At 40.2% G+C, this 26,707-nt stretch overlaps 1 pseudogene; it reads left to right on the plus strand.

The window, feature by feature from the left end:
- Nucleotides 1-959: 959 nt before the first annotated feature.
- The window catches only part of LOC134391858 (CDK5 regulatory subunit-associated protein 2-like), a 69,745-nt pseudogene continuing 43,997 nt past the window's right edge, over nt 960-26,707 (plus strand).

Genomic DNA, 26,707 nt, shown 5'->3' on the forward strand with positions numbered 1-26,707 from the left:
TCTCTAATGCAATTAGTTAAAGAGACTATTTTTTCCCCATTGTGTATGTTTGGCATTCTTGTTGAAGGTAAATTGATCATGTATGTGTGAACTTATTCCTGTGGTCTCTATTCTGTTCTATTTATCTATGCGTCTGTCTTTATGCCAGTACTGTACTGTTTTAATTACTATAGTTTTGTAATATATAATAAGGAATATATGTAATATATGTAATTATAATAAGGAATATGATGCCTCCAGTTTTGTTCTTCATTTTCAATGTTGTTCGGCTATTCAAAGTCTTTTGTGGTTCCATTTAAATTCTAGAATTTCTCCTTTCTACTTCCATAAAAAATGCCATTGGGATTTTGATAGGGATTGCGTTTGTGAGGAAAGTGGAGTCGGTATAGTCAGGACCCCTCACCTCATACCTGGCTGGGTATGGTTCAGCACATCCATTGTAAACAAGTTCCATACGAGTGGAGTTACCGTGCATGTGCACCCATGTACACCTTGGCAGTAAGGAAGGCAGCGGCTCCAAACTGCAGGTCGGTGGAGCTCATGTCTGAAAAATAAAAGCATGTCCACTTTGCCAGTGGCTGCTCAGTTTTTCTTTTGACTAGCTGGCTCAGGACCAGCACAGGATGGGGAAGAAGGGTCTGTCATTCTGCCTGATATTGGCGTAGTTGGCAGGATAAGCAGGTAAGGGAGCCATGAGCCCCTTGGGATGGGGAGGAGATGTGGCTGCCCTCAAGCATGTGGCACCTGGTGGCAGCATTCCTGTGGACTTGGGCTACCCTGGAAACATGGGATGAAGTGGATGGGTTCCCCGAGAGCATAGAGGAAGCTCTCAATGGTGAAAGATGAGGAGTCCTGGAGAATGGCTGGCTGGATGGACTGGTTGTGGTTTGCTGTACTGCAAGCCTGTATGGACCAGGCACTCTGTGAGGCAGCACAGCAAAAGGCAGACATGCCGGAGAATGAAGTACAGCTCCCAGTCACCCCCATTCCTGAAGCTGAGGATGATGACAATCCTGAGGGTGAGTTGGGAGAGCCTGTGTGTCTCCTTGCATGACCTGTTGTGCATCAGAAAATAAAGCCCTAGCTGCTTGGCCCCTACTATTGTGGGACCTAGGGGTGGACGGTGTGATGTGCTCTGGTGAGGAGATGGAAAAGTTGGCTTCCATCACCACCCATCCGTCCCTGAGGCAGCAGTTATAGAACAGCCACAGATACGCACCAGGACAAGATAACCACTCCTTGATGTAATGGGTGAATGCAGCTATCCGGACCATATGGGTGAACACTGGAGAACTGCCCAAAATCTTGAGTAAATGGCAAACATGTGTCGAGCTGGGCCAAGTAATTCAGGAGCTGGGGATGTGACCGTTCATGTTTAATGTGAACACCCATGGCCCAGACGATGAACTTTCTACCAGCAGCACGAGGGACATAGTGCTACAGAATTCTCCATTGACTTCCTTTGGGTCGCTGGTGGCTATCTTGGCCCCATATGTTGGTCATCCTATACATGAATTGATGGCTGTGATGGCCAGTCTGGGTGAAGCAGAAAGGAGGAGACAGACGAAAGGGGTTCAAAAGGTGGCTAAGACTAAATCCCCAAGAAATGGTTGGGAGTTTACCTTGAAGGGACTGAGCAAGACCAGTCATATGCAGATGTAGTTTGACTTGCTTATGGCAGGAGTTGATAGAGAAAAAATTGACTGGCAGGCAAATGTGGTCCTGTTTGCCTTGTGGCAACAGTTTTGCCCCAAACAGTGTTTCACTAAATATCTGGAAACAGGTGGCAAGGTATGCCCGGTATATTTGAAGGACTTTATGGCTACTTCTGTGGAGGTAGATGGACGGTTCTCTTTTGGCTAGGGACCAGGCTGAGGTGCTCATCTTTTGGGGGCAGACAAGGACCAGAGGCCTCTTGTTGAACTGGTAATACATTGGTCTGAGACAAATGTACATGTGTTAGTGTTGGTGGACAGTGACGCAGAATGTAGCCTCATACATGGCAACCATGAGAAATTTCCAGGGGCCACAGTGAATGTTGGTGGTTATGGAGGACAGACTATTACAGTCAAAGCTGTGCCACTGAGCATTGAACAATTGCCCCCTCATGTATACACTGTGGATGCATCTCCTGTATCCAAATACATCTTGGGTATAGACGTACTTTATAGGCTGCACCTGCAAATGACTGTTGGAGAATTCTTGTTGCAGATACAGACAGTGAAGTCTGAGTTGTGGGGACATGCCAAACATGACCCACAGATATTACCCAAGCCAAGGCGTGTGGTCAATTTGAAGCAGTATCACTTGCTGGGAGGACATGCAGAGATAGGTGCCACTGTCTTGGAGTTGGAGAAGGCTGGCATCAGCTGTCCTGCACCTAGTCCTTTTAACACCCTAGTGTGGCCAGTGAAAAAACCTGATGGGACTTGGAGGATGACTGTGGACTATCAGGAATTGAACAAATAGTGCCTCCTTTGCACGCACCTGTGTGTTCAGTTCATGACTTGATGGATCAGCTGATGACTCAACTAAGAACTTATCATTATGTACTGGACCTTGTAAATGCTTCTTTCTCTATCCTGATCTTGGCTGACAGCCAAGATCAATTTTCCTTACCCTGGGAAGGAAGGCACTGGGCTTTTCAAGTGTTTCGGCAAGGCTACCTGCATAGCCCAACCATCTGTTGTGGTTTAATGGCTGGGGACCTAGCCAGGTGGACTAGGCCCAGCACAGTTACAGTGTTTCATTATACAGATGATGTCTTACTAACCTGTGACTCTCTTGCAGATTTAACCAAGGCGGCTCCAATGCTACTAGGTCATTTGGAACAATATGAGTGGGTCATATATAGGGTTTTACCCTTTGGATATGTACTTGGAAGTATCCGTGGTGGCTGGTAGGTCATCAACCTCTGTGGGAACAAGCCATGTGGCAAAAGTTATGGGAATTAGAACATGGAAAGGACATAAGTCTTTTCCATGTCACAGGACATTTCCCTTTAGCCAGCCCAGGAAATGATGAAGCCGATACCTTGGCTGAGGTGAGATGGTTGGGAGAGCTCCAGCAGCTGATATAGCTGGGTAGCTATGTTGGAAAATGCAGCATGCTGGCTGCAAGACCGCATGGTCAATGGCCCATCGGGTGTCACATAAACCCGAGAATGCAGCATGCTGGCTGCAAGACCGTATGGTCAATGGCTCACTGGGTGCTGCATAAACCTGAGAAAGAATGCCCCTGATGGGTGGATTTGATGGCTCGCTGGGTGCCGCATGCAGATAGGCAGAAAACCCAAGAGGAGGATGCTCCTAACATGGTGGCAGGTGGATCTTGTGGGATCACTGCCAAAGTCAGGGAGCTACAGGTATATCTTCACAGCCATTGATATGGCTACTGGTCTTCTGTTTGTATGGTCTATTAAGGCCCCAGACCAGGTAAGTACTATTAAGGTGTTGAATAGCCTTACAGCCATGTACGGTCAGCCCCTGGTCATAGAGAGTGATAATGGAACCCACTGTACTGGACATGAAGTACAGAAATGGGCTTCCCGGTTGTCCATTCAGTGGAAGCTACATGTGTCATATCATCCCCAGGCAGCAAGAATGATTGAACAGTATAATGGTCTTCTGAAAAAGGGACTAAGGTTATCCACCCAACCCCCATCCCTGAAGGGGTGGACACAGCAGTTATGGCCGACAGCCAGGATCTCAGATGAGAGACCCTGCAGGGGCAGGCCCTCTCCGGTGGAGGCTCTGTTGCGTAGAGCCGCAGCACCTGTTTCTGCATCCATTCTTTCCGGGATGGTAAGCTGGCATGCATTCTGCCAGAGGGATGAGAACTCCCTCTATTGGTGCCAATAACCTTTTTGTCTTTTTGCCCATAGTATTGTGGCTGCAGGCACCAGAGTCGACTGGACACGTACATACATTTGTGTGGTCAATGTGTCAGCTTGCTGAATATGCACTGAGTTTCCTACCAGTGTGGTTGCAGGATTCCTGTGGAAAATCGCCTCAATGACGACTGCTAATTGGGCATGTATATGGGTGGGGCTTTCATACCTAATAGTTGAAAGGATAGAGCTCTGGGGGCAAGCCTCAAGGTGTACTGAATGTAAAATAAGTACGGAGGTTATACGGATGCAAGGGTCAGCCATCCTTGCTGAGGGAACATCGTGGAAGATTCTGATCACATAGATTGTACACCAAGGGGCCCTGAAGGGGTGGACTGTGAGGAAAGTGGAGTCAGTATAGTCAGGCCCTCTTGGCTCACATCTGGCTGGGTATGATTCAGCACATCCATTGTAAACAAGTTATGTAGGAGCAGAGTTACTATGCATGCACACCCAGGTACACTTTGGAGGTATGGAGCGCAGCGACTATGAACTGCTGGTCAGTGGAGCTAACATCTGAAGAATAAAAGCACGTCCACTTTGCTGGCAACTGCTTGGTTTTTCTTTCGACTACCTGGCTCAGGACCTGCACAGGACAGGGTGGAAGGGTCTGTGATCTGGCCCAACAGCATTGAATCAGTAACTCTCTTTCAGTAGCATGGATATTTTAACTATATTAATTCTTCCAATCCATGAAACACAGGATATCTTTTCATTTGTTTGTGTCTTTATTTTCTTTCACCAATGTTTTGTAGTTTTCAATGTGCAGGTGCTTCACTTCTTTAGATAAGTTTATTTCTAAGTATTTTATTCTTAGTGGCATTATAAATGAGATTGTTTTCTTATTTTCTTTTTCAATTAGTTTGCTGTTAGTGTGTAGAAATTCAACTGACTTTCCTGTGTTCATTTGTATCCAGAAACTCTACTAAATTTGTTTATGATTGCTAAAAGTTATTTTACATTAGTTATAGCAGTTATATTACTGCTCACAGTTAAAGTTGAATGTCATAAAAGAATGATTTGACTTCTTTCTTTCTAATTTTGAATACCTTATATTTCTTTTACTTACCTAATTGTGAGGACTTCCAGTACTATGTTGAATAGAAGTAGAGAGAGTGGGCATCCTTGTCTTGGTCCTGATCTTAGTGGAAAAGCTTTCAGGTTTTCACCATTGAGTACGATGTTAGCTGTGGGATTTTCATATATGGCCTTTACTATGTTGAGGTAGTTTTCCCCTCTTCCTAGTTTGTTGAGGGTTTTTGTCATAAAAGGTATTGAAATTTTAAAAAAAATTATTGAATCATAATTGATTATACATATTTTGGGGGTTTGACATTGACATATATTGATCAAATCAATATTACTAGCATATATTGTTACAAATTGTACTTATTCTTTACGCCCCTTGTCCAATCTCTCCCCAGCCCCCTCTCCCTCCCACCTCTAATTACCCTAGATTGCTTCTGTCCCTCTGAAAGAGTAATGGTTACTCTATTAATTTGTTGTCTAGACGATCTGTCCAATGCTGAGAGGTGTGATCAGGTCCCCCAATATTATCATAGAGCAGATGCTTCTTCTGTCTCTCTGAAGTGGCCTTTGTGGAGAGAGACATCCTCTTCTTTTCTTTGGTCTTTGCTGGTGACTCTCCTTGTGTCAATGCACTCCAGTGGTTGGTGGACCATCTGCTTGGTGGTTGTGGTCTCTAGCCACTTTCAGAGCAGCCACGGTTATTTTGGTGGCTGTGGTGGGCCACCCACATGGAGATGATATTTTCGGCATGCTCCTTGGTGCTGGCAGTGTGCCTGGTTGTGTGTGTGGGGGTCTGTTCTCTGGCTCCATACCTCAGGTCCCTGGGTGGGTCCTGAGGTGCTGGTGGTGTGCCTGGTTGTGGGAGGAGGGGTGTCTGATCTCTGGCTCCATACCCCAGGTCCCCAGGCAGGCCCCAAGGAGCTGGCAGTATGCCTGGGGTGGAACTAATTTTTTGTCCTTTGCTTACTTCTAAAATGGGGGAAATTCCTGTGGGAACCAGTACTTGAGCTGTGTGGTTGAGCTAAATTGCTGCTTTGCTGCTGATTCTCTAGCAAAGGCTTTTTGTGCACCTCAGTCTTTAATAGTTGACTTTAAAGGTACTTCCGGCTCTCCAAAGACCGGGTGCACCTGGGTTGTATAAGAAACTCTGATCTGGGCCTGAGTCTTTTCATCAAACTACACTCCATGCAATTCTACATTCCTCCTCTGAGTGGTCCTTCTCTGATTGGGGTGCCAGTCAGCTGTCCTTGCTGTGCCCCAGTGCTCCCCCGGTGGGCCTGTCTCCCCCACTGCTCATGTTGCAATCACTTCCCATGGGACAGGCCATGTGCCAGTCCCTTGTGATGACTCACCAGCCTCTGAGTGGCTCCTTTTTTTCAATTGTTGTGGTTCCTCCCTCCTATGTGGGTCCACAGGAACCCTATTAGTGGTCTTGCTGGCCTGGGTGCCACCAAGGCCCTCTTCTCCCCTGCCACCTCCAAGCAACTTCATCCAAAGGGCACAGCTGTGGCTTTTGTTGGCTCCTGCTCCATGCACTCAGCAGCTCCAGCCTTAAAGCAGCTGTGGCAAGAAATGGTTGGAGTGTTTTTTTTCTTTCTCTCATCGTGGCTTCTCCTGCCTTCATGCACTCTCCTCCTCTTTCCCTGAGCTCTAGTGGCCCCAGCTTGGCTGTTGTTACTTTTTTGTAGTTTTAAATTGGTTGATTTGTGTGAGAGAGTGATGCTGGGAACTGTCTATTCCCCCATCTTGGCCAGAAACCCAGAGAATTGAATTTTATCAAACACTTTTTATGAATGTATTGAGAGGATCATGTAATTTTTATCCTTTGTTCTCCTACTGTGGCATATTACATTTATTAATTTTTGTATGTAGACCCATCCTTGCATCCCAGGGATAAATCCCACTTGACCATAATATATAATCATTTTAATGTGCTGTTGAGCTCAGTTTGCTGGTTTGAGAAGAATCTGCATTTATTGTTCTTTAACTGTTTGGTGGAATTCACCAGTGAAGCTATCTGGTTCTGGCGTTTTCTTTGATGGAAGACTTTTGATTTTTGATTCACTGTCTGCTATGGTCTGAGTGCTTTCCCCCTCCAAAGCTCATGTAGAAACTTAATTTCCAATATGGTATTTGAAAGGTGGGGCCTTTAGGAGACAGGTGGGTTGTGAGAACTATGCCTTCATAAGTGGTTTATTCCATTCAAGGATTGGTGGGCCAGTGGTTTAGTGCATTATCAGACAGTGGCTCTGGTGGCTTTATCAGAAGAGCAAGTGAGCATGTTAACTCTGGCTCTGGCTGTTCTTTCCATGTGACTGCCTGCGTCATCTCGGGACTCTGTGGAGAGTTCCCACCAAGAAGGCGGCACTCACCAGATGTTTCCCCCCACCCCTTAAACTTCCCAGCCTCCCAAACTGTAGTAAATAAATTTCATTCTCTCATAAATTACCTAGTTTCAGGTATTCTATTAAAACAGCAGAAGTCAGACTAATACACTGTCCATACTAGTTATAGGTCTTTTCAGATTTTCTATTTATTCCTAATTTTGTCTTAGTATATTGTATTTTTCTAGGAATTTATCCATTGCTTCATAGTTCATACGAAGAAATAGTTCAACTGTTCATAGTAATTTCTTCTTTTTGTTTCTGTGATAGCAGTTGTATCATTTCCTCTTTTTTTCTAATTTTGTTTTTGGATACCACTTGTAAAAGAAAACATGTTACCATTTGTGTTTTTTTTTTTTCTGGTTATTGTTCTATATAATTATTTATTGAAATTCATTCTGTCCTGTCTTCCTCATTCCTTCCCACTTTCCAATCCCTTCTTTCCCATTTTTATTCTACAGATATTTATTGAGCACCTGTTATATGCATGGCACTATTATAAGTGTTAAAGATTTTAACAATATAACTCTTGCTGCATAGCGGAAGGAGCACCAGAGTTGAAGTGAGAGAAATTGGGTGTGAGGTTTGGCTCTGTTGTTTACTAGCTGTCTAACTAATGGTTGTGAGCATTATTTCTGAAAAATGAAAGGTGAGAAAATTATCTTTGAGATAGCCCTCATCTCTAAAACTGCATGAGTTACTGCCTACTTCAGAAAGTCAGGAACATCTGACTATGAATTGTAATATCATGAGGAAGCATTTGCTCTTTTTTCCAGGAAAAAAGAGGAACTATTGAAAATTTCTAAACTAGGAGGAGAAAGGTAATACTACTCAGAATTCCCAGCATGTACATAATTATTTTTAGGTTGACTAACATTTAGATTGATCCTCAGTTTTGTTACAATTATAAACACTGCTACAACAAACATCTTTATTAATGAACATCTTTTGATATTTGTCTATTCATTTCCTTAGAGATGAAATTGGGGAGTCAAAGATTTGTCATCTTTATAGGTTTATGCTATATTTTTCCATATAACTCTCTAGATTCAATACCACACAACCATATACACGGATTTGCAGAAAATATTTAATGGCACAATAAATGTTTACTATAAATTAAGTTAAAATATAGATTAAAGAAAATGTATATAATATGATTCCATTGAATTTACTTTTTTTGAGAAGGAGAATCTTGTTTACATTTTATGGCCAATCAGTCTAGCTGTAATCTTGCCACATTCAGGAAAGGTGTGTCTTTTCTTGACAAAAGCATACATTGGAGCTTGGGTCACCATTATGGTTAAAAATAAATACGGTAACAAAATCTTACTTTCATAGTTTAGCAGGAAATATGAAATCATAAATTTTAAAAAATCATGTAATTTTTATCCTTTGTTCTCCTACTGTGGCATATTACATTTATTGAATAATAGGCTTGATTGAAAATTAAAATGAGTGTAAAATATAAAAAATAAATGCTTATATTTTCCCAAATTTTTCTATACTTTAAAATTGACGAACCTTAAAATATTACTTTTTCATATAACTCTACTAGTAGTGGCTAACACCACAAATAATTCATCATGTAAGTATAATAATACCAGAAATGGTTTATACTTGTTCAGTGAGATGAAAGAACTGATTATGTGATTGGATATCACGGCAAAGTCAAATTTCAGTCTTTTATCTAAATGCTTACTCTTAATTTCTGTGCTTACCTTGTTATAAACTAGTAAATTTTGCTGCCTGTGGAATTTCACTAGTCCATGGGCTACAATTTGAGTTACACTGTTCTAGACATTATGTTTGTTTTTGTATTCAGCCATTGTTTTCTTTTTAAATTTTTATTATTAGCACATTCATCTTTATAAATTGTGATTTTTCTTTATGCCCTTTACCCAACCTATCCCTCCTCAACCCCCCTCCCCAACTTTCCCCCCATCTCTAGTATCCTTTTGTTTGTTCTCTCCTTCTGAAAGTTAAACGAATTGTTGTGGTCTTTCTTGCTTGTTTCCTTCCTTCCTTCCTTTCCACCCAGTTATAAGTGAGAAAATGCTGTATTTCTCTTTCCTTATCTGGCTTATTTCCCTTAACATAATTTTCTCCAAGCTCATCCATGTTACTGCAAATGGCAGAATTTCATTCTTTTTTACGGCTGAGTAGTATTCCATGGTGTATATATACTACATTTCCTTATTCAGTTGTCCGTCAATGGACATTTAGGTTGGTTCCATATTTTGGCTGTTGAAAATAGAGCAGCAATGAACATGGGAGTGCAGGTTTCCATTCAACATGATGATTTCCTTTCCTTCAGATATATGCCCAGTAGCGGGATTGCTGGATCATATGGAAGTTCTATCCATAATTGTTTGAGGAAACTCCATACTGTTTTCCGTAGTGGCTGTGCTAATTTATATTCCCACCAACAGTGCAGAACAGTTCCCCTTTCCCCACATCTTCACCAGCATTTATTACTCTCAGTCTTTTGGATGTTAGCCAGCCTAACTGGAGTGAGATGATATCTCAGTATGGTTCTGATTTGCATTTCATGAATGCTGAGTGATGTTGAGCAGTTTTTAATGTCTGTTGGCCATTTGTATAGCTTCTTTGGAGAAATGCCTATTCAACTCCATTATCTATTTTTAAATTGGGTTACTTGTTGTTTTGCTGTTAAGCTGTTTATGTTCCTTGTATATTCTGGATATTAATCTTTTGTCAGATGCATATTTTGCAAATATTTTCTCCAACTCTGTTGGTTTTATTTTTGTCCTCTTAATTGTTTCATTTGCTGTGCAGAAACTTTTTGGTTTGATATAATCCTGCTTGTTTATTTTTTCTTTGGTTACCTGTACTTCTGGGGTCATATTCATAAAGTCTTTGCCTAGGCCTACCTCCTAAGGTGTTTCTTATATGTTTTCCTTTAGTAATTTTATGGTTTGGGGTCTTATATTAAGTCTTTAATCCATTTTGAGTTGATTTGGGTATATGGCGAGAGGTACAGACAGGTTCAGTTTCATTCTTATGCATATGGATGTCCAATTTTCCCAGCACCATTTATTGAAGAAGCAGTCTTTTCCCCAATGTATGTTCTCATTGCCTTTGTCAAAGATCAGTTGACTGTAAGTATGTGGGTTGATTCCCAGGTTTTCTATTATGTTCCATTGATCCAGTGTCTTTTTTTATGCCAGTACCATGCTGTTTTGGTTACAATAACTTTGTAATACAATTTGAAGTTGGTACTGTTATGCCTCTGGCTTTATTATTTTTTTGTTCAGGATTGTTTTGCCTGTTTGGGGTCTTTTGTTGTTCTGTATGAATGTTAGGGTTGCTTTTTCTATTTCTGTGAAGAATGTCATTGGTATTTTGATGGGGATTGCATTGAATTTATAGATTGCTTTGTGAAGAGTAGATATTTTCACAATGTTAATTTTTCCCATCCACCAGCATGGTATGTCTTTCCAACTTTTTGTGTTCTCTTTCATTGCTTTCAGTGGTGTTTTGTAATTCTCATTGTAGAGATCTTTCACCCCCTTGGTTAAATTGATTTCTAGGTATTTTATTTTTTTGGCAACTATTGTAAATGGGCTTGCTTTCTTGATTTCTTTTTCTTCTAGTTTGTTATTGGATTATAAAAACTCTACTGATTTTTGGGTGTTGATTTTGTATCCAGAAACATTATGGAAATTGTTAATCAACTCTAAGAGGTTTTTATTTTTTTTAATCACAGTCTTTAGGTTTTTCTATATATAGGATCATGTCATCTGCAAACACGGACAATTTGACTTCATCTTTTCCAATCTGGATGCCCTTTATTTCTTTCTCTTGCCTTATTGCTCTGGCCAGTACTTCCAATACTATGTTAAATAGGAGTGGTGAGAGTGGGCATCTTTGTCCTTTTCCTGTTCTTAAGGGAAAAGCTTTCAGATTTTCACCATTCAGAATGATGTTGGTGATTGGATTGTCATAAATGGCTTTTATTGTGTTGAGATAATTTCCTTCTATACTTAATTTTCTGAGAGTCTTTATCATGAAGCGTTGTTGAATTTAGTCAAATGCTTTTTCCATGAATGTTGAGATAATCATATGTTTTTTGTCCTTGTTTTCATTGATGTGATGCATCACATTTATTGACTTGTGTATGTTGAGCTATCCTTGCATCCCTTGGTTGAATCCCACTTGATCATGGTATATAATTTTTTCGATGTCTTGCTGTAGTATGATTGGTAGTATTTTGTTGAGGATTTTTGTATGTATGTTCATCAAGGATATTGACTTGTAATTTTCTTTTTTTGTTGTATCTTTATCTCGTCTTGGTATCAGGGTGATGCTGGCCTCATAGAATGAGTTTGGGAGAATGGCCTCTGTTCCAATGTTTTCAAATAGTTTGAAGAGAAATGGTACTAATTCTCCATTTAAGGTATGATAGAATTCAGTTGTAAAGCCGTTCATTCCTGGGCTTTTCTTTGTTGGAAAATAGCTGATTACTGCTTCAATCTCATTGTTTGTTATTGGTCTGTTCAGGTTTTCTATTTCTTCTTGGTTCTGTGTTAGTAGATTGTATGTGTCCAGAAATTTATCCATTTTCTACAGGTTTTCATATTGTTGGTGCATACAGTTGTTTATAAAAATATCTAATGATTCTTCATATTTCTTTGGTATCAGTCATAATGTCTCCTCATTTCTGATTTTTGTTTTTTGTGTCTTCTCTCTTCCTTTTTTAGTTAGCCTAGCTAATGGCTTGCCAATTTTACTTGTCTTCTCAAAAAACCAACTTTTTATTTCATTGAACTTTTGTATCATTTGTGGGGTTTCTATTTAATTTAGTTCTGCTCTGATCTTAATTATTCCTTTCTGTCTACTAACTTGGGGTTTGGATTGTTCTTATTTTTCAAGTTCTTTCTTCTGAAGTGTTAGGTTGTTTACTTGCCATCTTTCCATTCTTCTGATGTAAGAATTTATTGCAATAAACTTCCCCCTTAGTACTGCTTTTGCAGTATCCCACAGGTTTGGGTATGATGTGTTATTATTTTCATTAGTTTCAATAAGTTTCTGATTTCCTGTTTAATTTCTTCTTGGACCCATATGTCATTCAGTAGAATGTTTTTTGTTTTTCATGCATTTCTATAGTTTCCAATGCTTTGTTTGTTATTAATTTCTAGTTTTAATCCATGTGGTCTGAAAAAAATACATGAAATAATTCCAATTTTTAAAAATTTGTTGAGACTTGATTTGTGACTTGATTCTATCAGGGAGAAGGTTCCATATGCTGATGAGGAGAACATATGTTCTGAAGTTGTTGGATGAAATATTCTGTAGATGTCTGCCAATTCCAATTAGTCTAAAGTGCTGTTTAGATCTTTTGTTTCTCTGCTGATTTTTTGCCTTTACGATTTGTCCTGTGTTGAGAATGGGTTGTTCAGTTCCCCTACTATTATGGTATTAGTATCTATCTCATTCTTTAGGTCTAATAGTGTTTGCTTTATCTATCTGGCTACTCCATTGTTGGGAGCATATACATTTGTGATTGTTCTGTCCTCTTGCTGGATAGATCCTTTTATCATTATATACTGGCCTTCTTTATCTATTTTTGTTGTTTTTGGTTTAAAGTCTATTTTATCTGATATAAGAATAGCTATTCCAGCTCATTTTTCATTTCTGTTTGCATGGTATATCTTTTTCCATCCTTTCCTTCTAGGTCTAATGTGTGTCTTCATAGGTGAGGTGAGTCTCTTGAAGACAGCATATTGTTTGGTCCACCTTTTCAATCCAATCAGTCAGCCTGGGTCTTCTGAGTGGGGAGTTCAATCTTTTACATTAAGAGTCATTATTGAAAGGTTAACTTGGCATTTTTGTTTAACTTGATCTGCCTGATTTTTGTTTGGATGTTTTAAATATCTTTTGTTCCTTTCTTTCTGATATACTGTTTGTATTCTGTATTTATTGGTTTCTTGAGATGGTAGATAAACTTATTTTCTCTTTATTGTTTTTGTTTTTGTTTTACTGGTGGGTTATGTTCTTTCTTTAGTATTCAAGGTAGTGATGGTTGTTGTTCAGGTACCAGGCTGAGTACTTCATTGAGAATTTCTTGTAAGGTTGGTTGTGCGGTGGTGAATTCCTACAGTTTTTGTTTGTCTGGAAAATATACTCAGTCCTTCATTTTGGAAGGATAGCTTTGCTGGGTAAAGTATTCTTGGCTGGCAATTTTTGTCTTTTAGTATTTTGAATATATTATCCCATTTTTTTCTGACTTTTAGGGTTTCTGCTGAAAAGTCTGCTGTTAGTCTGATGGGGGCTCCCTTATAGATGACTTGAAGCTTTTGTCTGGCTGCTCTTATAATTCACTCTTTGTCTTTGAGTTTTTCCAATTTGACTACAAAATGTCTTTGAGAGGACCTTTTAGGGTTAATTTGTTTGGGGATCATTGAGCCTCCTGGATCCGAAGATCTGTATCTCTCTCTATACCTGGGAAATTTTCTGATATTATTTTATTGAATATGTTTTCAATGCCTTTTCTTTTTTCCTCCCCTTCTGGAATAGCCATGATATGGATATTTCAGCACTTAACATTGTCGGCCATGTCTCTTAGATTTTCTTCATTTAAAATTTTTTTTTTTTTTTTGCCCATCTGAGTTATTTCAAAAAGGGCATCTTCAAGATCAGAAATTTTCTCTTTTGCTTGTTCTAGCCTGCTGTTTAAGCTCTCTCTCATGGTTTTTATTTCATTGAATGAATCCCTCAGTTCCACAAGCTCTGCTACATTCTTTAGCAGGGAATTGATTTCTTTGTACACTTCTTCCTTCAGATCCTGTATACTTTTTCTCATTTCATTTTTTTTTGTCTAACTCCGTGTTCTTGTATCTTATTGAGTTTTCTTAGAATTATTGCTCAAAAGTCTTTGTCAGTTATTTCAAGGACTTCCTTATGATTAGTGCTCTGAATTCCTTTTCAGACATTTCAAGGTTTACCTGCTCTATGGGGTCTGGTAGTTGAGAATTATCATACTCCTTTGGTGGTGTCATATCTTCTTGTTTATTTGTAGTTCTAGTGTTTTTTATTGATGTTTGGCCATCTGGTAGGACACTTTCTTCTCCTATTTCTCTGGAGTAGGGTATGAGGGGAAAGACTTCCTCCTCTATTTGTAGGCTCCTCTGGCGACTCTTTTTGTATCAATGCAGTTGAGTGTGCATTGGGCTGCCTCAGATCCTGCTCAGGTGGTAGGTGGTCCTCTTTGGGGCTTGGGTGTGGGCTGGCAGCAGTGGCGGTGCACAGGACAGTGCACACCTGGGCTCCCACTCATGCAGTAGATCAGGCCTTTCAGTGCTCAGGCATGGGCTGGTGGGAGGCTGTGATAGTTCATGAGACTATCTAGGCTCCTGCTTAGGTAGTGGATGGGCCTCTCCAGGAAGCCATTTTCTTTTATTCTTATTTTGAATCAAACAAGGATATGTCAATAAATAACAAAAAATCATTTGCATTCATAGAGCTAACATTCTTGCAGGGATGTTAAGTAGAATATATATCAAATAAATATAGCAGTGAATGTTAAGAAGTGAATCATGCTATAAAGAAAGTAAAGCAAGGTAAAAGGCTATAAAGTGGTAGGAGGAATAAGTCTTATTTCAGATGAACTTGAGAAGGATCCTGATGGTTTTTTAACAAAGACTCAAATGAAATGAGTGAGCAGGACACATACAAGCTGGAGAAAGACTATGTCAAGCAGATGAAACAAAAAGTGCAAACATACTAAATCAGACAAAAACTTGGCATTCTTTGAGGCATAGAAAGGACAGTGTAGTTAGAGTGAAATAAGAGAGGGGAGAAGACATAAGAGATAGGACCAGAGAGATAGGCAGGGATGAGATTATATAGGAAGGTGTGAGCCGTGAAAAGGAATTTGGATTCCTTTAATGTGATGAAAAACTGGATTTTTAAAAATTGTGGTAGTGATGAGATGAATTTACACTTTAACAAGAATTCTGCCTGCTGTGTGAAGAATAGATTACAGTGGGACAAGAGGGGAGTACAGGAGTCCAGTTAGAAATATTTTAGATATCTAGGGGATAAAAGATTATTATTTGTGCCAAAGTAAATATGTGGTAAATAAAGAAGTGGAAAGATTTAAGATATATATTGGAGGTTTAGCTTATAGGATTTGGTGATGGAATAAATATATACTGTAAAGAGAAGACTTGTGACTTTCAAGTTTTAACAAGAACAAAAGGTGAAAGATGTTGTCATTTACTGAAATGAGGAACACAAGGCTAGGAGATGTTTGGATATAAAGAGGTCTATTTAATCACGTTAAATGATTTAAGATGTTTTTTAGACATACAAGTGAACATTTCAAATAGGCAGATATTCATGACTGAACCTGGTAGGAAAGGTAAGATTTGATGATTAAACCAAAGGGCTTAACTGACATGTACATTGTCTTAAAGCCATCAATATGGTTGAGCTTACTTGGAGATGTGAGTATAGATTATGAAGATAAGAGGACTGAAGTTTAATCCACAGCATTTGCCAACATTTGGAAATCAAGGCAAAGATAAAGAAACAGCAAAGTTAACTGAGTAGCAGCAGCCAAAAGGTAAGAGGAAAATCAGGAAACTGCTGTCTCAGAAGCGAAGTAGGAAAGAAAAAGTGTTTTCAGGGTGAAGATCGAGAAGACTCTCAGCAGATGGTTTCAGTGGCAGTGCAGTTTTAAAATCTGCAGCTAAGATAGCAAAACTAAGGACACATGAACAACATTTACAACAAAACTAGGTGATAGAGTTTCTCCATAAGCCTTCAATTATGAGAAGACAGAGACAAATTATCAATAGCTACAAAATCTATAAGGTATCAGCATCTGTTTTGGAAGAAGCAGAGAGAAGGAAACTGGGTTTCTGATATCTGAGAACCCCAAATGACTAATAGGTACTCACTGGGTATTGAGGTATGCCAATCTGAGAACAGCAATTGAAACTGGGATTGAGTTGGAAAGGATTCAACCCACAGGGAAGTCTAATAGGGCCACAGCAATAAAGTTTAAGGATGCTGGTAAGTCTGAGTCCTACAGACTATCAAAACTTCTTATAAACTAAATCTTTCCCCCAACTGCTGAGGAGGAATTTCTGGAAGTATAACACAAATTGAGCATATCAGACACAAAAGGATCAAAAGAAAAAGAAAGCATAAAAAAGTAGAGGCAGGTGTGCAGTTGACATGACTCTTATATTAAAAAATCTCACGGAATCCACAACAGAAACTATTATAGCTCATAAACGAATTCCTCAAAGTTGCCGAGTAGCAACTTATAAATTGGTACAATATCAACATACAAAAAACAGTTAGTTTCTGTATATCAGCAATGAACAAATCAAAAAAGAAATTGGAAAACAATTTCATTTAAAATGGCATACAAAAGAATAAACTACTTAGGAATAAATTAACCAAGAAAGTAAAAGACTTGTAAGGTAAAAACTACAAAACATTGCTGAAAGAAGTTGAGACTTAATTAAATAGAAAAACATTTATGTTCACGGATTGAAAGACTTAATGTCAAGTTAATACTCTCCTAAGTGATCTACAGATTCAATGTTATCCTTATTTTTTAAAAACATACCATTTTGCAGAAATGGAAAAGCTGATTCTCAAATGCATACGGAATCGCAAGGATCTCTTAATAGCCAAAAACAATGTTGAAAAACTAAGTTGGAGAACTCACATTTCCTGATTTCAAAACTTACCATGAAGTTTCAATAATCAACAGTGGTACTGGCATAAAGACAGACACATAGACCAAGGGCATAAAACATGCAGTCCAAAAGTAAACCCAAACATTTATGGCCTATTAATTTTCAGTAAAGTTGCCCAGTACCATTCAATGAGGAAAGAATAGTTTCTTCAACAAATGGTTTGTTGTTTTTTTTTTCAAAGCTGCTGATACTTCTTAATAATCCACCTGTGAAAGAATAAATTTGGACCCCACTTCACATCATTTATAAAAATTAATTCAAAATGCACCCATGACCCAAAATAGGAGCTAAAACTATAAAACCATTAGAATAAAACATAAGGACAAATCTTTATTACTTCAGATTTGGCAATAGATTCTTAGATTTGACACCAAAAGCATGAGCAACAAAAGAAAAAAATAGATAAATTGGACTCGATCAAAATTAACTTTGGGGCATCAGAGGACTTTATCAAGAAAGTGCAAAGACAACCTTCATAATGGAAGAAAATATTTGCAAATCATTTATCTGATGAGGGTTAATAATCCAGAATATATAAGGAATTCCTGCAACTCAACAACAAAAGGACAACCCAGTTAAAAAATGGGCAAAGGATAGAAAAAACATTTATCCAGAAAAGGTATACAAATGGCCAATAAACAGCCAAAAAGTTCTTCAACTTCATTGGTCACTAAGGAATTGCTAATTAAAACCACAATGAGATACCACTTCACAGCCCTGGGATGGCAATAACTAAAAAGAAACAAACAAAATAAGAGATAATGTGTTGGCAAGGATGTGGCAAAATTGGAGCCTTCATACATTCTTAGTGGGATGTAAAATGATGCAGACACTGTGGAAAACATTGGTGGTTAAATATCAAATTACCCTATCATCCAGGTTCTACTCTTAGTTAAATACCCGTCCCCCAGAATGTAAACACATGTCTGCACAGAACCTTGTACACGATGTTTATAGCAGGATTATTTATAATAGCCAAAAGGTGGAAATGATCAAAATGTTCATCAAGAGGTGAATGGATAAACACATTGCGGTATGTCCACACAATAGAATATTATTCAGCTATAAAAAAGGAAGGAAATACTAAACATGGTACTGCTTGGATGAACCTCAGAAACACTGAACTAAGGAAAGAAGCTAAACAGAAAGTCAGTATATTGTATGATTGCTTTTACATAAAAATATCCAGAACAGGCAATTCCATAGAGAAAGCAGATTAGTGGTTGCCAGGGGCTTGGGGCAGGCTGTGGAGGGTGAAACAGGAGTGATTACTTAAAGGGTATGAGGTGTTCTTCTGGGCAAATAAAAAATAATTCATACGTGAAAGAAGTGGTTGCACAACATTGTAAATGCACTAAATGCCAAGAATTGTACACTTTAAAATGTGTAATTGTATGTAATGTGAATACCACTTCTAAAAAAAGAAAAAGTGGAGGCAGGGAACAAAGAAAGCATGTCTCAGAAGGCACGAAGCCCCCCCCCCCCACTTTCAATAAACAACAGAAGAGGGACTTCTTGAGTTGTGAAGCTATACAAGATAATCTGGCCTACCCCCCACCCCCAGCTCCAAAAGTACAAGAAAATTCATTTCACATAAGAATTAGCAAAAGAAAATATTAGTGGTCAAGTCTCACCTAAATATAACAAAAAATTAAGCATGAAACAGAATAATATCCCTAGGATAATAAAAGTTCTCTAGAAAAACATATCCATAAAAGAAATAAAGCTCTAATTTAATATTTCATAATAAATGAAGAAAATTCCAAAAGACATTAAAAAATGAGAATTAAAATTTAGAAATAAGGTTGATGGAGAAAAGAAACATTTGAAAAGAGAAATAATGGAAGCATTAGTCGAAGATTATTGAAGAAATAGACTGCACTATAAGGAACAGAGCAGTGAGCAGACACAATGTATAATGCCTTAAGAAAAATACAGTATAGAGAGTAGTATTTTTCTTATAAAATGAAAAAAGAAAAGAGTTTCTGGTGTAGAAAGTATGGAGCTCAGAAATTGCCACTCCATCTTAACAACAAATAAAAAGTCAAACAAACTGAAAAACCAACTCTTCGTAGATCCATCCGAGACATGAGGTCACAAGGCAAACCACTGCATCCAAAATTGGAGAGACAGACAGGTAAATACGAACAATCCCAGCTTACCTGAGGAGAAACCCACAAGAGCAGAAGCCTCTGTAGGAACCAGTGTCTGAATGGGAAAACCTGTACTGTAATTGACAGATTGCTCGTTTGATGTGGACAAGCCTGTGGTTTAAACCTGTAGGAGCTCCCTCCCCACCGTGACGCGAACACACACCTTTGTGAGTTTTACCTCCTAAGTTCCACCAGGGTAAGGAATATTAAGAAAAGTCCCCTTGAGCTTCCTGCAGGGGGAGAGGGAAAGTAATCATTTGAGCATTCTATTCTTAACCAGACTTGCCCAGAAGAGAAACTGTTCACCAGAGCCTGCCCTACTGGGTTTTTAAAAATTAATTAATTAATTAATTAATTAATTAATTAATTAATTAATTAAATTTTATTTATTTATTTATTTTCTTAAGTTTTATTTTGTCGATATACATTGTGGCCGATTATTGCTCCCCATCACCAAAACCTCCCTCCCTTCTCCCTCCCCCCCTCCCCCCCAACAATGTCCTTTCTGTTTGCTTGTCATATCAACTTCTACAAATGGCCAACAGACATATGAAAAAATGCTCAACATCACTCAGCATCCGGGAAATGCAAATCAAAACCACACTGAGATACCATCTAACCCCAGTTAGGATGGCTAAAATCCAAAAGACTCTGAAGGATAAATGCTGGCGAGGCTGCGGAGAAAAAGGAACAATCATACATTGTTGGTGGGACTGCAAAATGGTGCAGCCTCTATGGAAAATGGTATGGAGGTTCCTCAAACAATTGCAGATAGACCTACTGGGGTTTTATCAAATCTCAACCAATGGGAGAAGGGAAACGCCCGTCTCCAGCCTCCTGCAGCCCTTCTGTCCCACCTTGGGTGCTGGCGGGGGAGGGGAGTATTGAGAAGCACATGTAAATTTCACAGCCCAGGGGCACAGGGGCACTAAAAGTCCGAGACCTAATCATAGGACTATAGAAGGCACCCTCACACCCCCTTAACACCACATCACTGAAGGATTCATCACTACCAATTCCACGGACATTGAAAGGATAATAAAGAAATATTGTGAACAATCCTATGTCCACAAATTTGATATCCTAACTGAAATGGGTCAATTCCTTGAAAGGAACACAACATAATCTTTCAAAACTCATACAAGGAGAAATAGATAATCTAAATAGGCCTATGTCTAGTAAAGAAATTGAATCAATAATTAGTCACCTTCCAAAAAAACAAAACAAAACAAAACACCAGGCCCATGTGGTTCACTGGTGAATTCTACCAAATATTTAAGGAAGAAATGCTACCAATTCTCTACAACCTCATAGAAGCACAGGGAAAATTACCTAACTCATTCTATGAGACCAACATTATTCTAACACCCAAACCAAACATATCAAAAAAAAAGAAAACTAGAGACAAATATCTCTCACAAACATAGATGCAAAACTACTAAAAATACTAGAAAGCTGAATTTAGCACTATGCAAAAAGAATTATACACCAAGATCGAATGAGATTCTTTTACAGGTATGCAAGGCTGGGTCAACATTTGAAAACAAATTAGTATAATCCATCACATCAACAGGCTAAAGAAGAAAAGTCATATAATCATATCAATAGGAGCAAAAATGGCATTTAATAAAATCTATTCATGATTAAAAATGCTTAGCAAACAGGTAATGGGAGGAAATTTCTCAACTTCATAAAGAACATCTACAAAAAACCTACAGCTAACGTACTTAAGGATGAAAAAGTGGATGCTTTTCCCCTAACATTGGGAACAAGCAAGGAAGTTCCCTCTCACCACTCCTATTCACTATTAAGGTAAGAAAGGAAATAGAAGTTATACAAATTGGTAAGAAAGAGAGAAAGCTGTCTTTGTAGGTGAAACAAGTATATATTAAGTGATTATATCAAAGATGCAGAATACAAGGTTAATATATAAATGTCAATTGCTTTTCTATATATCAGCAAAACTATTGAAATTTGAAATGAAAGCACAATACCATTTACATTAGAACAGAGAGAGAGCAAGCATGCAAGTCCCTTACAAAGCTAAAGATAATTTTGCCATACAATCTGTCAAGTGCACTCCTTGGTAATTATCCAAATGAGTTGAAAACTTCTGTCCACACGAAAACCTGTACATGAATATTGATATTTATATTTATTCATAATTGCTCCAAACTGGAAGCAACCAAGATATTCTTCAATAGTGAACTGATAAACACACTGTGATACATTCATGCAATAAAATATTACTCAGTGATAAAAGAAATGAGCTATCAAGCCATGAAAAGACATAGGGCAAACTTAAATATCTATGGCCAAGTAAAAGCCAATCTGAAAAGGCACAATTACTGAATAATACCAACCATATGACATTCTGGATAAGGCAAACGATAGAAACAGAAAGAAGATCAGTGGCAGCCAGTGGGTTGGGTGGAGGAAGGGAAGCATAGGTGGGACATAGGGGATTCTCAGTGTGGTGAAACTATTCCAATCTTGTAATAGCAATACATGTGATTATGCATTTATCAAAAGCCAGAGAACTGTACAACACAAAGAATAAAACAATGAAAACTAAGGAATTCAGTTAATAATAATGCATTAATATTCATTCATTAATTGCAACAATTGTACTAAACTAATGCAAAAGGTTAGTAGGGGAAATTATGTCTTAGAGGTGGACATGTATATGAAAGTCTTTACCATATTCTCAATTTTTCTGTAAATCTAAAACTGTACTAAGAATTAAGGCTATTAATTGAGAAATATAACAGATCAAAATTTGTGGAATGTAGCTAAAGCAGTGTTTAGAGTAAAACTTGTAGAACTAAGTGGCTAATTAGAAAAGAAGAAATAAAAAATTATATCTATAATCTTAGCTTTCACCTTGAGAACCCCCCCCCAAAAAAGTTAATTAAACCCAAAATAAGGAGAAGGAAGAAAAAATAAAGAACAAAAACTGATGAAATGAAAACTGAAACAATATAGAGAAAATCAGTAAAATCAAAAACTGATTATTTTAAAAGGTTAATTAATATGACAAAACACTTAGCAGAACTTGCATGAAAAAGAGTAAACATAAAAATTGTTAATGTATTGAATAAAATAGAGAAATCACTACAGATTCTACAGACATTAAAAAGATAATAATGGGGGCCGGCCCTGTGGCTTACTCGGGAGAGTGCGGCGCTGGTAGCGCCGAGGCCGCAGGTTCGGATCCCGTATAGGGATGGCCGGTGCACTCACTGGCTGAGCGTGGTGCGGACAACACCGTGCTAAGGGTTACGATCCCCTTACTGGTCAAAAAAAAAAAAAAGATAATAATGGAATGCCATAATTGCTTGAAAGGCACTAGAAAAATTCAGTCAAGAAGAGATACATAACCTGAATATTCCTATGTCTATTAAAAAAATTAAATTCATGATGAAAACCTTTGTAACAAAGAAAACCCCAGGCTAATGATTCACTGTAGAATTCTAGGAAACATTTAAGGAAGATTAAACCAATTTTACACAATCTCTTCCAGAAAACAAAAGAGGAAGAAATATTTCCTAACTCATTTAATGAGACAAGATTCACCCTGATACAAAAGATATTGAACAAATAGACAACTATGGGGGCTGACCGGTCAAGATGGTGGAATAGATGGTTCTTAGCTTCACTCTCTCCCACAAATCAACGAATTTAGAACTATAAAAATGTAACATCAGCCAAGCTGGGGCCGCTGGAGCTCAGGGGAAGAGGAGGAGAGACCCGTGGAGTTCATGAAGGCGAGAGAAACCATGATGAGAGAAAGAAAAGCTGCTCTGAGAGCTTCCAGCTGTGGCTGCTTTAATGCTGGAGCTGCTGAGCGCATGGAGCAGGAGCCAGCAGAATCCACAGCTGTGCCCTTCAGGTGGAGTTACTTGGAGTTGGCAGGGGAGAAGAGGGCTTTGGTGACCCCTGGGATAGCAAGACCACTAATAGGGTTCACGTGGACCCACATGGGAGTGAGGAGCCAGAACAGCTGAAAAAAGGGGAGCCATTCAGAGGCCAGTGAGTTAACGCAAGGGCCTGTCCCATGGGAAGTATTTGGAGCATGGGCGGTGGGGGAGACGAGCCCACCAGGGGAACACTGGGACACAACAAGGACAGCTGACCTGCCCCCCAATCAGCAAAGGACTGCTCAGAGGAGACTGGTCAGGAATATAGAATTGCATGGGGTGCAGTTTGATTAAAACACTCAGGCCCAGATCAGAGTTTCTACACAACACAGGTGCACCAAGTCTCTTGTACCTATAAGGCCAACCATTAAACCCTGAGCTGCACAAAAAGCCTTCCCTAGGGAAACAGCAGCAAAGCAGCAACTTACCTCACCACAGAGTTCAAGTACTGGTTCCCACAGGAAGTTCCCCTGTTTTAGAAGTAAGCAAAGGACAAAAAATTAGTTCTGGCCCAGGCACACCATGAATGCCTTGGGGCCCACCAGAGGACATAAGGTGTGGAGCCAGGGGCAGGACCTCTGCCCACAACCACTCACACCACCAGCACCTCATGGCCCCACCCAGAACTCTAGGATTGGAGTCAAGGACCAGACCCCAGTCTCACATACAGGCACACCACTAATGCCTAGGGGCCTGCCTGGGACCCAACCCCCTTCCCACAGCCAGGCATACTGTGACAGTGCCTCAGGGCTCCACCTGGGGGACAAGGGCATGGAGAATGGGACTGGATCCCCCTCCCACAACTAGGCACACCATGCCAGTGACTCGGGGCCTGCCCAGGGACCTGGGGCATGAAGAAGGGGACCGAACCCACCTCCCACAACCAGGCACACCACACCAGCACCTTGGGGCCCATGCTGGGACCCGAGGCATGGAGAAGGGAACCAGACCCACCTCCCACAACCAGGCAGCCCACACCAGCACCTCAGGGCCTGCCCAGGGACCCAGGATACAGAGAAGGGGACTGGACCCCCCTTCCACAACCAGGCACACCATGCCAGCACCTCAGGGCCTGCCCAGGGACCCAGGATACAGAGAAGGGGACTGGACCCCCCTTCCACAACCAGGCACACCATGCCAGCAACTTGGGGCCCATGCAGGTACCTGGGGCATGGAGAAGGGGACCAGACCCCCTCCCACAACCAGGCACCCTGTGCCAGTGCCCTGAGGCCTACAAGGGGACCCAGGGTATGGAGCTGAGGACCGGACTCCCCTCCCACAACCAGGCACACCATGCCAGTGCCTTGAGGCCTGCCCAAGGACCCAGGGAATGGAGAAGGGGACCAGATCCCCCTCCCACAACCAGGCATGCGAGGTCAGCACATCAGGGCCCACCAGGTCAGCACATCAGGGCCTGAGGCATGGAGAAGGGGACTGAACCTCCCTCCCACAACCAGGCACACCGTGCCAGTCCCTTGGGGCCCACCCAGGGACCCAGGACATGCAGAAGGGCACCGGATCCCCTTCCCACAACCAGGCACCCTGCATCAATGCTTCGGGGCCTGCTCAGGGACCCAGGGGAAGGAGAAGGGGACTGGACCCCCCTCCCACAACCAGGCACACCACACCAGTGCCTTGGGGCCCATGCTAGGACCTGGAGCATGGAGAAGGGGACCAGACCCACCTCCCACAACCAGGCACCCCATGCTAACAACTCATGGCCAGTCTGGGGACCCAGGGTATGGAGCTGGGGACTGGACCCCCCTCCTACAACCAGGCACCCTGTGCCAGCTCCTTGGGGCCTGCCCCTGGACCTGGGGTCTGGAGAAGGGGAACAGAACCCCCTCCCACAACCAGGCATATCATACCAGTGCCTCGGGTCTGCTTGTAGACCCGAGGCATGGAGAAGGGGACCAGACTTTCCTCCCACAACCAGGCACCCTGTGCCAGCACCTTGGGGTCCACCTGGGGATCTGGGGCATGGAGAAGGGGACTGGACCCCCTCCCACAATCAGGCACACTGTGCCAGCACCTCAGGACCCACCTGGCGACCCAGGGCATGGAACTGGGGATCAGACACTCTCCACAACCAGGCACACTGCCAGCACCACAGAGCAGGCCGAATAATCTCCTCTGTGTAGGTGGCCCACCACAGCCACCACGATAACCATGGCTGCTGTGAAGGCAGCTAGAAGCCACAACCACCACACAGATGGTCCACAGCCACTGGAGTGCATTGACACAAGAAGAGTCACTAGCAGAGATAAAGAAAGGAGGAGGATGTCTGTCTCCACAGAGCCCATTTCATAGTGACGGAAGAGACATCTGCTCTATGATAGTATTGGGGGACCTGATCACGCCTCTCAGCATTGGACAGATCATTTGGGCAGCAAATCAACAGAGTAACCATTATTCTTTCAGATGGAGAGAAGAAATCTAGGGTGATTGGGGGGGATGGGGAGAGAAAGGGGGATGGGAAGGGATTGAACAAGGCATAAATAATAATTACAATTGTAACAATATATATGCTAGTAATATTGATTTGATCCACATATCTCAATGTTGAAACCCCAAAATATGTATAATCAATTTTTTTTTTGCAATTTTAAGTGTAGAATTTATTGACATTAATTACATTCACAATGTTGTGCGACAATCACTACTATTTCCAAAATCCTTTTATCACCCCAAACAGAAACTGTAATCATTGAACATTCTTCTTCTCTCTAGTCCCTGGTAATTCCCAATATCCTTTCCGTGTCTATAAATTTGCCTATTCTAGAACTACCATATTACCCATCAATTCCACTCCTAGGCATTACCCAGAGGAATTGAAAGCAGGACTCAGATACTTTTATGCCGATGTTCATTACAGCATTATTCACAATAGCCAAAAGGTATAAATAACTCAGTGCCCATCAACAGATGAATAGGTAAACAGAATGTGGTATATACATACAATGGGATATTATTCAGCCATAAAAAGGAAGAAAACTCTGGGACATGCTACAACATGGGTGAACCTTGGAAACATTGCTGAGTGACACAAGCCAGACGAAAAGGATAAATACTATATGATTCCACTTATATGTATAATCAATTTTGATTCAATTAAAAAAAAAAGACAACTATGGGAAAAAGTCCTCATGAACATAAATGCAAAAATTCTCTATCAAATACTAGCAAATTGAATCCATACTATATTAAAAGTCATATCAAAATGGAGTTTATCCTAAGAATGCAAAATTAATTCATAATTTGAAAGTAATAAACATAATTTACAATATTAACAGACCAAAACCAAATAAATAAGACAATCTCAAGAGATGCAGAAAATGCATTTGACAAATTAAAATGTATGTACCTGATAAAGTATACATACATGCTTAAAAAACCTTCAGCAAATAAAAATAGAAACTTCCTTAACTTGATGAAGGTCATCTAGAAATACATCTACAGCTACCACCATACGTCGTGGTGAAATAATTAATAGCTACCTTCTAAAATTGGAAACAAAGCATTGACGGCCGCTGTCATCATTACTATTGAACATTATAAAGGAAGTCCTACCAGTGAAATAAGGTAAGAAAAA

The sequence above is a fragment of the Cynocephalus volans genome, chromosome 12 (genome assembly GCF_027409185.1).
Source record: "Cynocephalus volans isolate mCynVol1 chromosome 12, mCynVol1.pri, whole genome shotgun sequence".
NCBI lineage: Eukaryota > Metazoa > Chordata > Mammalia > Dermoptera > Cynocephalidae > Cynocephalus > Cynocephalus volans.